This window comes from Peromyscus californicus, unplaced genomic scaffold, assembly GCF_007827085.1.
Source record: "Peromyscus californicus insignis strain IS unplaced genomic scaffold, ASM782708v3 Scaffold_4__1_contigs__length_199733344, whole genome shotgun sequence".
Taxonomy (NCBI): Eukaryota; Metazoa; Chordata; class Mammalia; order Rodentia; family Cricetidae; genus Peromyscus; species Peromyscus californicus.
In genome coordinates, this window is record NW_026294562.1 from 177,638,602 (window position 1) to 177,646,901 (window position 8,300).

The 8,300-nt window shown below is 46.2% G+C and overlaps 1 pseudogene; it reads right to left on the reverse strand.

Moving 5' to 3' along the window:
- Positions 1-1,444: 1,444 nt before the first annotated feature.
- On the reverse strand, positions 1,445-7,309 carry LOC128124110 (uncharacterized protein C2orf78 homolog; annotated as a pseudogene).
- Between the last annotated feature and the right edge of the window lie 991 nt (positions 7,310-8,300).

The following is an 8,300-nucleotide window of genomic DNA, read 5'->3' on the forward strand; positions in this document are numbered from 1 at the left end:
TGCAAAGAGAAAGACAGTCCTCCCTGATTTCTTAAAAAGGGGAGTGAGGACATACAAAGGTTCAGATGGAGGAGGAATCAGGGAAATGCATAGTGAACCTCCTAGATGCCATCCAAGGCCAACTAGCAAAGAAATGACAGCCACCACTGAGAGAGTTCACAGAAAGGAATGCGATCCAATGCTGGAGAGGATGGAAAGATTTCCAGCCTGATTGGATGTCAGGGTGGAGAATCCTCCAAAAGCCTAAACCTGGACCACCACATGGTTCATACATGCCTTTCCAAAGAACTCAATATATTAGAGAGGTACTTGCCCATCAGTGTTGACTGCAGCACCGTTTCAAGAACATTAGGGAACCAAGCATGGTGTCCAACAGCATTGCCATGGGTGAAGCAAATGGGATGTTCGTAGAACGTGAAGTCTTTTCAGCCATAGGGAAAATGAAGTCCTGTTGTTTGCAGTATGTGGATTCAACTGAGGCTCATGAGATGGCTCAGTAGATAAGAACACTTGCTTTTCTTGCAGTATCCCCAGGCTTACTCTAGAACACCTCCTGGAGTCTTTCAATCTCTATTGATTCCAGACCTCAGAGATCCGATGGCCTCTTCTGGCCTCTGAGGGCACTCCACACATGGGTTCCACAGGAATTCAGGTGGACGACAAACAAACACACAAACACAAAATAAAGTATTAATGGGTGATTTCAAAGATGGACACAACTTGAGACAAACAGTAATCAAATGGAAACCTCCTCAGGAAATTGGTCAACCTTGTGTATTTTCTCTTTATGGTGGGTGCTTGATGGTGTGCACATGGAATCCTGTATTTCATTTCATGAAATTTCAGGAGGAGCTCTGTCCCAGACTAGTAATAATTAAAGGGCTGGGGTGAGCGTTTCAAAATGGGAGGAAGTGTGGTGAGAACAGGAGTGTGTTAACTATAACAGTATACACTCTAGGAAACATACCAAGTTCAAAGACTTTTATTTTACTTAAAAATAAAAGTCAAGAAGAATAATTTTATTACCACTACAGGTTTGGGCTAATTACTTTTACCTTAAATAACACTGCCAGGGGACTTATATCATATGATGTATTTATGTAACATATATTACTACTTAGACAACATAAATGAATAACAACAAAGGTACCAAGAAACCGTCAAAACCCTCTCTATATACTTACTCATGAATAAAATGTAACTGACTTTAGATTCTCCAGTCACTTTTAGTGTTAGTGTCTTCAGATATTTACAAGTATAGAAACTATGTCTGACCATTTTTATATAAATCCTGGGATGTGCATATTACTCACGTTAACTCAATACATACCTACATACGTACATGTACGTCCAATTTTTATATCCAATGTATACATGTATATGTGTCTCCATTTCTGACCTTCTCTATGTTGACTAGTACTGGGTTCCAAAGTCCAGGGTGCCCTTACATGATATAGCCATAATATGTAGAAATTTCCATATCCTTCTGCCTCTGAAGGAAGAGCTGCGGTTTTCCCAGAGAGGTGTACTTGGCAGCATTCTCTCTCTCCCTTTGTGCCTGCCTCTTCATGGCCTCCCGCTCTGGTCTCTGCTCTTCTGTGATGGGCTGTGAGATGACTGGCCCTGGAATGTGGACTTTCCTCCATGGAATTGGTTGGTGGCTGAAGTCTTGCAGTAGATATTGGATTTGAGGTTTTGGGGTTGATGGGGCCTTGTTCTTGTCAGCAGATGCAAGCTCCCTCTGTAGTGAAGGGTGAGATGATGCCCTGTAGGATTCTGGCCTACAGACAGCTGGCTTTGGCCCAGGACAAGACTGGATGGGTTTGGTTATGTTAGGTCGTGTGGCACTGGTAGCAATAGGCAGAACTGGCTTGTCAGAGGCCATCAAAGAAGTGCTGGCAGGAGCTGGTTTAGATGGCTTGAGTGTGGTAGGCTGAGCCGAGTGGGAATGAGGCCTCACAGGGCATACTGCAGGGGCCCTGCGAGAAGCCAGGGGGAGAGGCTTCCTAGAAACAGGTCTTGCTTGTTGCATGTCCATGGCTGGGAAAGGCAGAGGTACTAACTTGACCTTCCCAGGTGGGGGCAGCTCATACTGGGATGGAGATGGACACTCCCTGTGGAGATTGCTCTCTGGTCTCTGAGCATTGCTCGGGGTTTTACCAGGGCCTCGGCCAACACTTGGCACATCCAGAAGGGATGTGGTGACTGGGCCTGTCCTGGGATCTTTGCTGTTGCTGAGGTTTAGCCGAGCCCGGGAGGAGGAGATGCCAGTTTTCTTCTCAATCTTCTTCCCCAGTGGGTGAAAGACTTGCACGGATTCTAGCATGTGCATGCCGAGGTGAGTTCGAGGCTTTTTAAAGCTGTCATGCCTGAGTTCCAGAAGTTGCCTCTTCCTCTGGTTCTTTGGCTTGGTGGTGTTTTCTTCTTCCTTGACACTGTTCCTTGACTTCTTGAGCTCCTCTGTTTTCTTGGAGTTGTTTACTCTGATTCTCTTGGTCTTATCTTGCCCCTGAGCCCTAGCTCTGCTGGGCCTGCTAGGTTTGTCAATCTGGGCCTTGCCCTCCAAGTGTTTAGGCATGTTGTCAATAGCCCCTTCACTGGTCCCAGCACTGCCCACCGCCTCTTCGCCCTTCACCCAGTCCTGGAGCTGGATTCTGGCCTGAGGAGACACATCAAGCATCTCAGAGGATTTCTGGACATTCTTTCTCACTTGGTCCACAGGTACACTGATGATGCTGGAGCTTTCCTGGGCCTGATCCCTCCTGGTGTCTTTGGATTGGGTTGCTGTGGGATCTTGGAATGGGTTCATTTCAGTGATTGAGTGGAAGAGTCGGGGAAGGTGAATATCTGCCAACAGTGTAGTCATGTCTGCAAAGTCCATGCTGGAGTCCATCACACTCTGCAGCACCCCAGGCTCATCCTGACCAAGGCTGCTGCTTCCCAAGGTGGCATTGTCAGGAGAAAGCTTCTGTTTTAGGCTCCCAGAATCAGTGTAGTCCAGGGCCTGCCGCATGTTGGCATGTGCTAAAGGGAGAAGTGATGGGTCTTGGTTTTCTTTTATGCCCTCATAGGCATCCAGAGGAGTTGATAGATCAGCTGTCATCAAATCCAAGTCGTTATTCTCTGTTTGTTCCAAGCTCGGAGCAAGAGGCAAGGGCAGGTATTCCAAAAAACTGTGCATGGGAGCAGTTAATGACCAGTCCCCATGGACAGGTGGTGTCTTCTGGACATCCTGGGTGCAGGCACTGCAGAGGTCTGGATTCTGCAGCAGACAGAGTGTCTGGCCTGAAGCTGTCAATCCCAGGGATGTCTCCGTTTTCACCACTGAAAAAGAGTCAAGGAAGAAGTCAGTGCCTGGTAAGTGAGGCGCTCCCCACTTTTCAGTGCACCTCAGTACTCAGACCCCTACAGCAGTGGGGAAGGCATTCTTATGAGCTCTGCTTGAGCAGCACAGGAGGCCCGGCACCTCTGTTGGGAGACTTGTGACCACTGTCTTATTTCTGGTAACCATGTGATACCATGTTTTCTCAGATGTTTGTGTTTTCCTCGGTGTTTGTGTGTTGTGTGCATGCATAGTGATCATGGGGAGGTGACAGAATTCCCTTGGGGTGTGGTCCTCCCTTTCCTTTCCCATGTCTATGGAAGAGTGACCCTCATTTCTGTGGAAGTTTGCTATCAGGCAGGTTGTCTGGTCCATAATTTTACCTGTGTCTGCCAACTTCTTGCCATTACTCAAATGCCCCCAGTAGCCTGGCTTTTTAAGTGGGTGCAGGTATCCAAACCCACTTCTTCACTCCTGCAAGGCAATCCTTTCAACAACCCTGGATTTCCTCCAGCTCCACATTTCACAGCCTTGTTATTAATGACATGAAAATTGGTTCAAGAAGGTGAAATCTTTAGTCTTGGGTGTGACTGTGTAGTAGAGAACATATCCTAGTGATCATGCATAGCCTTGGCTCACCTCTGAATAACCATAGCAAAGAAAAGAGGAGAGAGACAGAGAGAGAGAGAGAGAGAGAGAGAGAGAGAGAGAGAGAGAGAGAGAGAGAGAGAGAAGAGAGAGAAGCTTTGCCCAACTTAGCAGTTGTACACTGGTACACCGGGTATACTGGACTCTCAATGCACTTATGCTTGTAAGAGAGCGGCAGGGCCAGCACTTGGAATCTGCGAGTAATACTTCCTCTAGGACAGGTTTGGAGTTGCACTGCACTAGAGTCAGAATTCAACCCAGAGAAAATAAAGTGTTCCGAAACAGAAAGGCCTTGGTGTCCTCTACAGCCTTGAGCAATTCATTACGAGGGGAGTGATTGCAGTGCATGGAACTGATTTGCTACATCAGTGACATGTGTGTTTGTGATGTGCTCCATGGACATGTCTTAATGGAGGATGGATGCCACTCATTGTCCTGCATTGTCAGTCATTATAGAGACTGAAGATGGGGATGGTGAGCCAGGCTCTCAGGACTCCCATCCTTTCTCCCTGAGGACATCCACTGCTGAAAGGTTGAACTGTGTCTGCTTTGAGTGCTGATCTCACTCCTCCCCTCCTGGCTTTACTCACCTTGAAGACTGGTGTCTGGCATGTCTTGAGCAGGTGTGGGATAGTAGATGGCAGAGTTGTGGAAAGGTGTTTGGACATTTGTTGGCTGAATCTCCTTTGGCATCATCATCATCTCTGGTTGCAGGTCAGAGCCCTGACCCCCAGAGTAGGACACAGAGCTACAGACCTGCAGGCACTGCCCAAGTTCTCCAGCCATCAGAGCGCCCAGGATATTGAGGTCATAGTAGTAGACCTGGCTGCCCTCCTGGTAGGAAGGTGCCAGGCTGTATCCTTGATTAGGCACCTGTGGTGGTGTGGCCTGAACAATCCTGGCAGACAGTGTTGGATAGGAAACGACTAAGGCATTGGGATCTAAAATATTGTCACCCTAGGCTGTCATAGACAAGGAGGAGAATGTGGTATTCTGGTCAATGACAGTTACAGTGAAGTCCTGGAGTGCAGCTCCCCTCCTGTCAGTGCTTCCCGTGGGATCCCACTGGAGAACACCTGGATAGGAGAGTGGTGAGGCAGAGCTCTGGCCCTGGTCAGTCAGCACAGTCACCATGGTTGTGCCAGCTGGTAGGTAGGGGTAGGCACTGTCCATGAGCTGCTGGCAACAAGTGCTGGAGTCTGATGGCAGGAGCCATGCTGAACTCACAGCTGGGGTGGAGACCCTGGAGAAGTTGCACACACTTCCTGCTAAGGGCGTGGCATTCCTCAGCACAGGGGCAGAGGGCTGCAGAGCACATTCTGTCCCAAAGAAAGGTGCACGTTGGAAATTTTCTGTAGGAAGGAAGAGGAAAGTGTGAAGAACAGTGAGATGGAATCTGTGTGGCTTCCCATGAGGAGCTTGTTTGTCTGCAGTTTGTCCTGTCTGGGAAAGTCTGAGACCTATTTTCCCTCACATATCCCAAACAAATGGTTCAGAATGATTCTTGGTAATGGATAGGATGACACTCATTTGATGAGCTGCCTGTTCTTCCTGTGTGGGCATGCACTTCCTAGTTGATCCACGTTGACCCTTTCTCTGACTAGACAACACCCTTCTTTGCCCTGCTTTGTGTTGTTCTGATACCTGCTGTGGTACTGCCTCACAACTGTGTCTGAGAAGTGTTTAAAGGAGGAGAACCTCGTGCCTGTGCCTTTGTCCTGTTCTGTGCAGATCTTTCTCTATGTAGAGAGAAAAGGTCTCTCTACCTAGATCAGTCTGGCCTTGGCAATCACACAGACTTGCCTGCCTCTGCCTCCAGAGTGCAATACTTACTTGCCATGTCTACCAGATTTGTCTCTACTCTGAGCTTTCTTCAATAATGATGTATCATGAATTTCATAGATAAGCACTGGATTTAAGCTAAGAATCCCTTTCTCCTCTTAACTCCTACTGTTCCTGTCCCATGCCTTCTATAATTAATGTTCTCTTGCTATTTATATAACCCTTAAACACATATGGGTACATGAGTTCATGAATACAACCAACTGATAACATTTTTGTCTTGTTTGCACCTGTGTAGTGTGACCTCTTGATATTTCTAATGAATATTGCATCTGAATTAGATTGTTTCTCAATATAGCTCTGGGACAAATACTTTTTGCCAGTTCCTCAGTAACTGTTAATTGCTTATAACTCTTCTAGTGAGGAACCCTTGTGAAAATTGCTCCCACACAATGGTATGCCAGTTGTCATCGTGCAGTGTACAACTTTCTGTCAGAGTGCCCATCCCCAGTTGTCAATATCTAACACCACCAGTGCCCATATGACAATAGGAACGGTGCAGAATTTAACTGGATGGCTGGAAACAGAGTAGGATACTGTTTTGTATATGTGACATGGAACCTTTTTTCAGACTGATCTTAACAGTGTGGTTGTCTGTACATGGCTTGGGAATTATAAAATGTATATATGTACAATGTATACAATGCCTTGTGTTATTTTGATTTAATATCTGTGGTTGTCTGCAACATTCTGTTCCAAACTACCTTAGTGTGCCTCCAGGGACACTCTGCAGTGTGCCTTCTTGTATGTCGATATTTTCTCACTCCTCATACTTTATTTTCTTCTTCCTCAATTTCCTGTGTCTTACATGTAACTCCCTCAACATATCTTCCACTACATTACCTGCCTTCTCAGAATCCATGCCCTCTAAGTCAGTTTCCTTTTTTAATCTAGGGAAGTCCAAGTAACTCCAAAATATGGCAGCCATTCTCTTTGTCTATTTTTAATATTTATTTTAGTGAATGTGGAGACAGGTCAGTGTAGACCAAGTTACACTTGAACTGAACTTCATCCCTTCAAGCTCTACATGCTGTGATTACAAGTGTGTGTCACCATTCCTAGTGTGAACATTACTTTTAGAGCAGCCCTGAACTTGAAACAATAAAAGGGAAATAGTATGCGAGGGAGTCTGTCCCATTCTTGTTAAGGAATGCTAGATTTCTGCACATCTTGTTCATGTTCCTGTGTCTGTTGAATTTAAGATCGTCAAGAAGGGCCTGATTATATTCCCTGTTCACTTGCCTCTTGAGACTTGACAGTACAGAGCCCAGAATTAGTGACACTCTCATCTCCCTGAGGTTGATGGAAAACACTTGAGATTAAACTGTCTGTCCAAGCTCATATACCTAGTCAGAACCAAACCTAAATGTGACATTCAATTCAAGATATCACTATCAGCATAAATGGTATCCCCAAAACAAAGATTTAAAAGAATAGTAAAAATAAGGGGAGATGTGATCAAAAGAAATGTTTAAAGTTTCTTTCCTTACCTGCCATGGTCGGAGGGAGAGTATGAGCAATCCACCCTACAATGTAGGAAGAGATTTGGTTGTCCTTGTCTGATCAGCTGACCTAAATGGCAATTGTGTCTGGTATCAGACAGCACTTACTGGTCACTGGTCACAGGTGACCTGTGATGATCCAAATTTGTTTACAGGCATCTCCATGGAAACCCCAAAACCTACCAGGTGGTGGTAGGGTTGGAGGGACAATGATGTCGTAAACGGGGCAGCAGCCAATGGGAAGGTTGGATTCTGAGCTAAAAGATGGTATTGGTTGGATAGGATGCCAGGAGACCAATAGTAGCCATGGAGGCTGAGGTGTGGGCTAGTGAAAGGAGGCAATCCTGGCATGGAAGTCCCCCTTCCCATGAGGTTTACTCCAGAGTATTGGCAGAGCTTCTTAAAAGGTTCCATGTTGAAGCTGTGTCTACTGTTTCTTTGAGGTATCAACTTCTAGCAGACAGTGTCCCATCAGCATGCACTGTACATACAGTCAGTAGTCTTGGGCAGGAAGGAGGTGAATACCTAGGTGGAGGGAACTCAGGTGAGAAACCGTTTCAGTTGATCTGATTTATGGGCTGTCAGCATCTGTCCATGAGCCAAGGAAGAGATCAAAGGGCTCCTTTGTGACTTTGTTGAAGGACAGGACTGAGTGCATTGAATGCACCTTGGATGATGAACTCCAAGACTTTTCTCTTTGAGGGTCTTCTAGAGGCCTTCCTTAGTCTGTGTTGCCCCAGGCAGGACTCACATCTCTCTTCTCTGCTTTTCACCCCTTTTTGGTAGGGTTTGATTCTTGGACCATCGTGAACCTGTATCCTTACAGTGGTGGGCAGTATCATGGTGAACTTCCAGAAGCAGTGGTCTTCTGTTCACCATGAAGATGCTTGTAATTGGATGCTGTTCGTAGAAGCAAATGCTTGAGGGCCTGATGGTGAAACTTGCTGCACATGTTACCTTTTTCGAACTTGTTGCTCTTTTGCTGC